General features: G+C 38.6%; 1 pseudogene; it reads left to right on the top strand.

Moving 5' to 3' along the window:
- The first annotated feature begins 5,606 nt into the window (after positions 1–5,606).
- LOC134495067 (U2 spliceosomal RNA) lies at positions 5,607–5,728 on the top strand (annotated as a pseudogene).
- Positions 5,729–8,672: the final 2,944 nt, after the last annotated feature.

Below are 8,672 nucleotides of genomic sequence, written 5' to 3'. Positions count from 1 at the left end.
ATTAGGGAAGACCCACAGGTCAGTTAGATATGAGCTCATTAATATTCCTAAGGAATATGCATTGGAGGCGAAGAATATATTTAAGGGACTAGATTTCGTAGATAGGGTCCTGGAAGAACTATGGACAGAAGTTCACAACATTGTTCAGGAAGCAGCAACAAAATACATCCCAAAGAAAGAGAAAACCAAGAAGGCAAAATGGCTGTCTGCTGAGACACTAGAAGTAGCTAAGAAAGAAGGAAAGCAAAAGGCAATAGTGATAGGGGGAGATATGCCCAATTAAATGCAAAATTCCAGAGGTTAGCCAGAAGAGATAAGGAATTATTTTTAAACAAGCAATGTGTGGAAGTGGAAGAAGACAATAGAATAGGAAAGACAAGAGACCTATTCCAGAAAATTAGAAACATTGGAGGTAAATTCGAGGCAAAAATGGGTATGATCAAAAACAAAGATGGCAAGGACCTAACAGAAGAAGAAGAGATCAAGAAAAGGTGGCAAGAATATATGGAAGATCTGTATAGGAAGGATAATAATGTCAGGGATGGTCTTTGACAGTGTGGTCACTAAGCTAGAGCCAGACATCCAGAAGAGTGAGGTTGAATGGGCCTTAAGAAGCATTGCTAATAACAAGGCAGCAGGAGATGATGGCATCCCAGCTGAATTGTTCAAAATCTTGTGAGATGGTGCTGTCAAGGTAATGCATGCTATATGCCAGCAAATTTGGAAAACACAAGAATGGCCATCAGATTGGAAAAAATCAACTTATATCCCCATACCAAAAAAGGGAAACACTAAAGAATGTTCAAACAGTGGCACTCATTTCACATACCAGTAAGGTAATGCTCAAGATCCTGCAAGGTAGACTTCAGCAATTCATGGAGCAAGAATTGCCAGATGTACAAGCTGGGTTTAGAAAAGGCAGAGGAACCAGGGACCAAATTGCCAATATCTGCTGGATAATTGAAAAAGCCAGGGAGTTTCAGAAAAACATCTATTTCTGTTTTATTGACTATTCTAAAGCCTGTGTGGACCATAACAAATTGTGGCAAGTTCTTAGCGGTATGGGGATACCAACTCATCTTGTCTGCCTCCTGAGGAATCTTTATAATGACCAAGTGGCAACGGTAAGAACAGACCATGGAACAACGGACTGCTTGAAGATTGGGAAAGGAGTACGGCAGGGTAGTATACTCTCACCCTACCTATTCAACCTGTACACAGAACACATCATGTGACATGCTGGGCTGGATGAATCCAAGGCTGGGTTAAGATTGCTGGAAGAAACATTAACAATCTCAGATATGCAGACGATAACCACTTTGATGGCTGAAAGCAAGGAGGAACTGAGGAACCTCATGATGAAGGTGAAAGAAGAAAGTGCAAAAGCTGGGTTGCAGTTAAACCTCAGAAAAACGAAGATTATGGCAACTAGCTTGATTGATAACTGGCAGATAGAGGGAGCAAATGTAGAGGCAGTGACAGACTTTGTGTCATGTTCGCCGTTGCAATGTTTGATGTACATTGTAACGTTTCGCATGCTATCGTGCTGACGTGCATTCCGGTTGGGAGGGAGCTGCTGGGAGACCTTGTACCAGGCTGTCTATCTGTTTTCATGGGGATGGAATGTGTTTGGGTTATCGTTTGTGTTCAAGGTCTTTTTACCCATTGATTAGCAGAACTCGTTAAGAGCACCTGGGATGGGGAATTTGAAACGGTTGTACGGGGGGAGGGCTTACTTTCGCACCAAGGGTTTTTAGTTTGTATTTGGCGTGCTTTTGCTCATTCTCAGCTTTCTTTGTACTTGCATACTATTCTTAAATAAACCAGATTTGATTCAAGCGCTTGCTTGTGAGTCTGAGTACAATTTGGGATAGGCAACCATTACACTTTGTATTTCTAGGTGCAAAGATTACTGCAGACACTGATTGCAGCCAGGAAATCAGAAGACGTTTAATTCTTGGGAGCAATGACAAATCTCAATAAAATAGTTAAGAGCAGAGACCACACTGACAACAAAGGTCCACATCATTAGAGCAATGTTATTCCCTGTAGTAACATATGGCTGCGAAAGCTGGACCATAAGGAAGGATGAGCAAAGGTAGATCGATGCTTTTGAACTGTGGTGTTGGAAGAAAATTTTGAGTGCCTTGGACTGTAAGAATATCAAACCAGTCCATATTCCAGGAGATAAAGCCAGACTGCTCACTTGAGGGAATTATATTAAAGGCAAAACTGAAGTACTTTGGCCACATAATGAGAAGATAGGTTACCCTGGAGAAGATGCTGATGCCAGGGAGAGTGGGAGGCAAAAGGAAGAGGGGCCGACCAAGGACAAGATGGATGGATGATATTCTAGAGGTGATGGACTTGACCTTGGGGGAGCTGGGGGTGGCGACAACTGACAGGAAGCTCTGGCATGGGCTGATCCATGAAGTCACGAAGAGTCGGAAGCAACTGAATGAATAAACAGCAACAAAACATTTATTGACACTCCTATATAGGTGAGCTTGCTATTAAAGGCATAGCAATCAGGCTTTTTGATAATCTTCACCATGCATCCTCATGGAACATATATTTCTTGAGACTGCAGGTAAGGGTATTATGAAATATGTTAACATCAAAGATGCTAGTCACTACTCCTTGGGTGCAAAAGAAACATATACACTTTCCTCATATTTAGCAGCACAACTCATTTGCAGGCAAATGCAAAAAGCATGAGACATCCACATGCAATTAAATGAATGCTTGGCTTAGCCCATGGCGACATTTAAGGGATGAACTTAAATAGCTTCATCTGTGGTCTGAAAATAATAAGCTATGCTGGAGAACTGCAGAGCTATATGCCGTATTCTTATTGTAAGTGAGAATACAATTGACTCCCAGATCTGGACTGCAAAAAAATCCAGACATCCACTAGATGACAGCAAAGAGTGACAGAAAATTCTAAGTCTTTGCTGCCATCCAGTGCCATGTGGGTTTTTGCAATCCAGTTCTGCTCACCATAGAATACAGACAAGGGTTTTGTTTTTTTTCTTTTAGCTTTAGCCTAACCATCAACCTGAGGGGAAGGGGAGGAGCTAATACCTTTGGCCTACAGTGCAAGATTATGGAGTAAACTATCACAATCTGACTTATAGTATACAGCAGGAACTACACTATGAGGCCAACATTATTTCACTCTTGCCCACTCATAAGCTCTGAACATCATGCATGTCACACTAAATAAGAGCTTGGGGTTTTATGGGTGAACAGATAAGCACATTAGCACTCAATCCTTGTTACATTATAATTCGTTTCCCTGTGTTTTTTTTTTATTCCAATTACACAGTGGAACATTAGCTGGGAATAAAAACCTGACCAAATCAAAAAATGGTACTTCTGCTATAGATGATTATATATGTTATATGCAGGCATTTTTTTAGCCATTGGATTATATTCCCCTCACCTTCCACACAATATTAGCCTTTTTAAATTCAGTTTTCAGCATTCTGGGCCACTAAGTTATTCTGGAATGGGGAATATCCTCATTTTCTTCCTATTTTTGTACAAATTTAACAACAACCCCAAAGTTATCATTAGCTAGAAGCCCAGAGGAATGAGACTGAGAATCTCACTAACTTTGGGTTTTATTTCCAACAATGGCCAAACAGCTAACACTGATTCTAATACCAGACAAACAAGATGAACAATTTGATTCCAACCAGTAGGAATTGTAACATAGATTTCATAACAAAGTTTAGCAATCCTTTATTTTAAGTGTTCAGCAAGATCATCATGCCGTTTCAATAAACTGTGAAGCAACATGATCAACCTGCATTAGACGGATCTTTAAAAAATCAGTTACTCCTTGTGTTGTTTATTCGTTTAGTCGCTTCCGACTCTTCGTGACTTCATGGACCAGCCCACACCAGAGCTTCCTGTCGGTCGTCAACACTCCCAGCTCCCCCAGGGACAAGTCTGTCACCTCTAGAATATCATCCATCCACCTTGCCCTTGGTCGGCCCCTCTTCCTTTTGCCCTCCACTCTCCCTAGCATCAGCATCTTCTCCAGGGTGTCCTGTCTTCTCATTAGGTGGCCAAAGTACTTCAGTTTTGCCTTTAATATCATTCCCTCAAGTGAGCAGTCTGGCTTTATTTTCTGGAGGATGGACTGGTTTGATCTTCTTGCAGTCCAAGGCACTCTCAGAATTTTCCTCCAACACCACAGTTCCAAAGCATCCATCTTCCTTCGCTCAGCCTTCCTCATAGTCCAGCTCTCGCAGCCATATGTTACTATGGGGAAGACCATTGCTTTAACTATGTGGGCCTTTGTTGTCAGTGTGATGTCTCTGCTCTTAACTATTTTATTGAGATTTGTCATTGCTCCTTAAAAGGAGATAATGGTCCCCAGGTTCAGCCTCTTTTTTCCTCTGCTGTGTCACTTCCACTTCTATTTGTTAACCAAGCACCCAGACTTCTACTTCTTCAGAAAATCTAGGGAACTGCCACAAATGCCCTAAACACCTGGTCTGTCTTATCATATTCAACTAGTAAAGCTACTACAGCTCCATTCTGCATGTAAATAGGTTTCTTTATACTGATGATTTTTTACAATAATAAAGAAATAAAAGATTCAAGAATCCAATTCTTGCTCATTTGAAGAATCCACCTTCTCTCAAGCTGCAAATATTCAACCAGGGTGTGGAAAATAGTTGATTCTATCCTTATAAATGATTGGTGTTTGTTATCTTTGCAGTTATTTTTCTTCCCAGCTGAGACTAATCCTCCCCACTTGACTTTTTGAAATGCCACAGATGGTAGTGATTGAAGACACAGGAGCTAAAGGTGCAGAAAGTGTCTCTAACTGCACTTTATCAGCTAATGAGAGATTGTTACCTAGGAGTATGTTCAAGAAGGCAAGGTATGTGCTATTCTGCAGCTTAAAGGGTGTGCCAATTTGCCGCACTCCTTGGTGAGTGGCTGCATTTGTTAATCAAAGCCATTGTGATCCAGTTCAGTAACAAATCTCCTACCAATAGGATCCCATCTCTTCTTCCAAGAAAAAAAGATAGATGATGCAGAGGGTCTGTACCATTAGCAGGCTGATAGGAAGTCAACAGGTACATCCACAACCCTGTCAAAGTGAAAGGACATTTTATTCTGACTATATTTTGGACAACATCCAGCACAAATTTTAACACTACATATATACAGGTAGCTATAATAAATTATCCCCACTATACCACTTGATCTGTCTGGACATAATTCCCCTGCAACTTGTGAGCTGGGAGCCAATTGATTTCAGGCTTGTGCTTCCTTTCTTATCCATCTTCTTCATTCTCACCCCATTTCAACAGAATCTTTGTTCAGCTTTCCTCAATTTAAAAACAAATACATACACACGAGGCTGAAATCAACACATAGCAGTGATGCTGTTTGTACTGGCAGACTCCATTAGTACCAAGTGATGTTTCTCTCCCAGTGCAAATAACAGCTTTGGTGTATTATGTCTACGTGTATACAGAACACGTATTTTCAGTGGAAACCACCTATTAGTGTAGGTACATAGATGTTTGATTTTTAGGTGCATGTGCATTATCAATAGGAACTAGCTGTCTTGTCATCATATTGCTTCTCAGCCTTTTGGCTAAGATCAAGTGTAGTATCTGCTTTTATCGTTTTAATCACAATCATATGGCTTTGAGTCATGAACTTTGCCTGATCATAATGATCTCCGACAGTAATTAAAAAGAGTTGGTTTGGAGTGAAGCATGGATTCCCTCATTCTAATCTAGAAAAGAGAGTTATGGTCATTGACAAAATAATGGTTGTGTATTTTAAAAGCCATATTAATTTCAGCTGTTATTTATTAGGATTATGCAGATCTGAGGTGATCCAGTTCAAATCAGTCAGATTTAGAAAACTGGTCTGATTTTGATTCACATATTTGTACTGATAGGTCAAATCAAATCAATTTTGACTTCCAAATCAGTTCAGCAAACATTTACATATGTACTAAAGCCATTGAAACATCCAAAGCTATTTAAAGTGTCCAATTTGAATTGATGATTCAAATTACTTTAGTACTTCCATTTGGAAAGTCACATCTATTTAAAGTTTCATTCAAAACACATTTCCAAATCTAAATATCACATACATCTTTTATTTATTACTAGATTCATAGAGTTTCCCTGCAACAGAAATTAGAGTCTGTGCTGAGTGGGGCAGCCTTTATAAATCTGATTATTTATATTTATTTATTTGTGTGGGTGGGTGGGTGTGCATGTGTGTGCGTGTTGCTTAAAATAGATATAACAAAAACATGCAAATTATTAAAGTGCTATATATTTTTAAATCTTTATAAAACAGTCTTAAATGTCATTGACAAAATCATTTAAATGGATATTGCAAAGCTTGACAAAGATTACAAAATGTTATTCTTGTTGGAATCTAATCATTTGTACTTGTTGACTGCCCATTTTCCTTGTGCTTTTAAGACAAGTTTTACATATTTATAATATTTAATCCTGCAAATGCTTGTGTCTTGTACTGAATGCAACTGAATTCTTTCTAATAATAAAGTTGAACATTCATGCAAGTAGTTTAGAACCAGCAGTTTAATCATAATTACTGTGGACATTCTACGCACCCATAAATTTAGTTAAGTGGATATATTTGCTTCTATGAATTAGAGACATATTGTATCCCAAAAAGTATATAGTATGCAAATTCATTAGTAAAGTATGTATTGTAATAAATACTGAGACCAAATTGTATTAGAGACCCCAAATATATGTGGTTTAAAGAGTGTGACTGGTTTACCTAAGTATCTGTTTTACCAAAAATTCACCTGCAACTCTATGAAACATTTAGACTGAATTACAAAATATGAAATCCACTACAGCTACAAGCTATTATTAAGATATTAATCATCCACAGCCTTAGTTGACTGGTCACTTGAAGGAGGGGGTCTGAAATGATAAACAGACATTTTAATTAGTTGAGCTGCCATAAAATGCACAGCTGTTTATTTGGGAAGGGTTTTTTTTGAGTTTAATGTATTATTAGGAAGAGGAAACATCAAAGGCAGCTTTTCTTCCTGACAAGGAATGACTTTAGTACTTCCATTTGGAAAGTCACTTCTATTTAAAGTTTCATTCAAAACACATTTCCAAATCTAAATATCTCATAAATGTGCACAATGCAGCTAATGCTGAACATGAAACAGTAACATCAGTTGGCAACTTTTGGGCACTGAATCACAGCAATACATTCAGAGGATAGCCTTTAAATCACAGACTTTCAGTACTGGGGTATGTTTTCAGCTTATGTCAGAATAACTAGGTATGTTGACATCCTATAGCAGCACCTAGCCAATCTTGGCTGATATTTGGATCCTACGAAAAATTTCAGACTTGCAGTGTAGTCCAGGACGTAAATATATATTTACCTAATCTGACATATCTCTGAAGAAGGCAATGTTGAACCCTGCCAAGAAAACAACATGAATGAGCACATGCAAAAATCAGGAGTCCAACTTGAGGGAATATTTATTTTTACAGGTATTTTACTAATAAACAGGCCTTATCCAAATAAGTCAGATAAGCGTCAGAAGTTTCATACCCATGGCAGATGCTTATTTAAGCCATTTTTGCATGGGGGGGGATCAATGGCAGAAGTAGCCCACCAACATACCAAACGTGTACATTTGTTGACACCCTTTCCTCATTTCCCCAGGGAAAGAGACATGTGGATGTATTGTTTGGACATGAATATTTCCAGTTCATACAAATTTAATTATTTGCTTTAGTTGTATAAAAAAGGTGCATGCAATCAACCTTAAATATCAGCATCATAATGATCAGCCTTGCACTTCTGCCAGGACTGCCCTAAGCTATCTCAGTACATAGATGACCAGCACTAGACCCCTTAAAATATTACTTGATAGTTACAAGTTGTAAAACTTATCATTGAATGATTTGTTCTTATAGACAATGGACTTGATACCAAGACTGATAAGTTAGCGTCCTTCCTTCCTGTGATCTAGATAACTCTAGATAACATTCACAATATATACCATTTTGAGCAGTTGCATGTAGCTCACAGTCTGTTATTCACTGTCTGTCTGCAGAATCTGCCTGGGATGTTATCCTTTTAAAAAGTCACATTTTTTGCAGATTTGTCAGATTATTTTTCTCTGAAGTCAGCACTGATATTGCTTTCTGACAGCAGTGCTTAATGAACAAGGCGTTTATAATTCTCTTGAATGGACAAGCCTGTCCTTCTTATTCAAGCTTAGATCTCTCCTCTCTGTGCTGGACCTCCTTGTCAAAAAGATTGAGACAAATCTCTACTTCATTCCAGGTGAATGATGGCTAGATACTGTTCAATACAGTACTCAAAACAAGGCCTTTTTAATGGCCAATTTTCTTCCATTCTTCTGAAATATGTATAATTTTTCCATCCCCAAGACTCCACCTATATTTCTTAAGCTTCTGCTTCACTTTGGCTGGTTATGGACTCAACTGTTGTATCTGCTTGCTCATTTTTCTTTTTCTTTCTTAGGTCTTTGTTTTAAGTGCCTCTGTCATATCTGATGAATTCAACCAATCACAACTAGAGAATTAAGAAAAGAAAACTTCAAACACTTCTGTGTATCCAGCTCCTCTGAGAGGGAGGTTTCTCAACCATAA

The sequence above is a fragment of the Candoia aspera genome, chromosome 3, assembly GCF_035149785.1.
Source record: "Candoia aspera isolate rCanAsp1 chromosome 3, rCanAsp1.hap2, whole genome shotgun sequence".
NCBI lineage: Eukaryota > Metazoa > Chordata > Lepidosauria > Squamata > Boidae > Candoia > Candoia aspera.
This window is presented reverse-complemented; position numbering and strand designations above follow the sequence as displayed.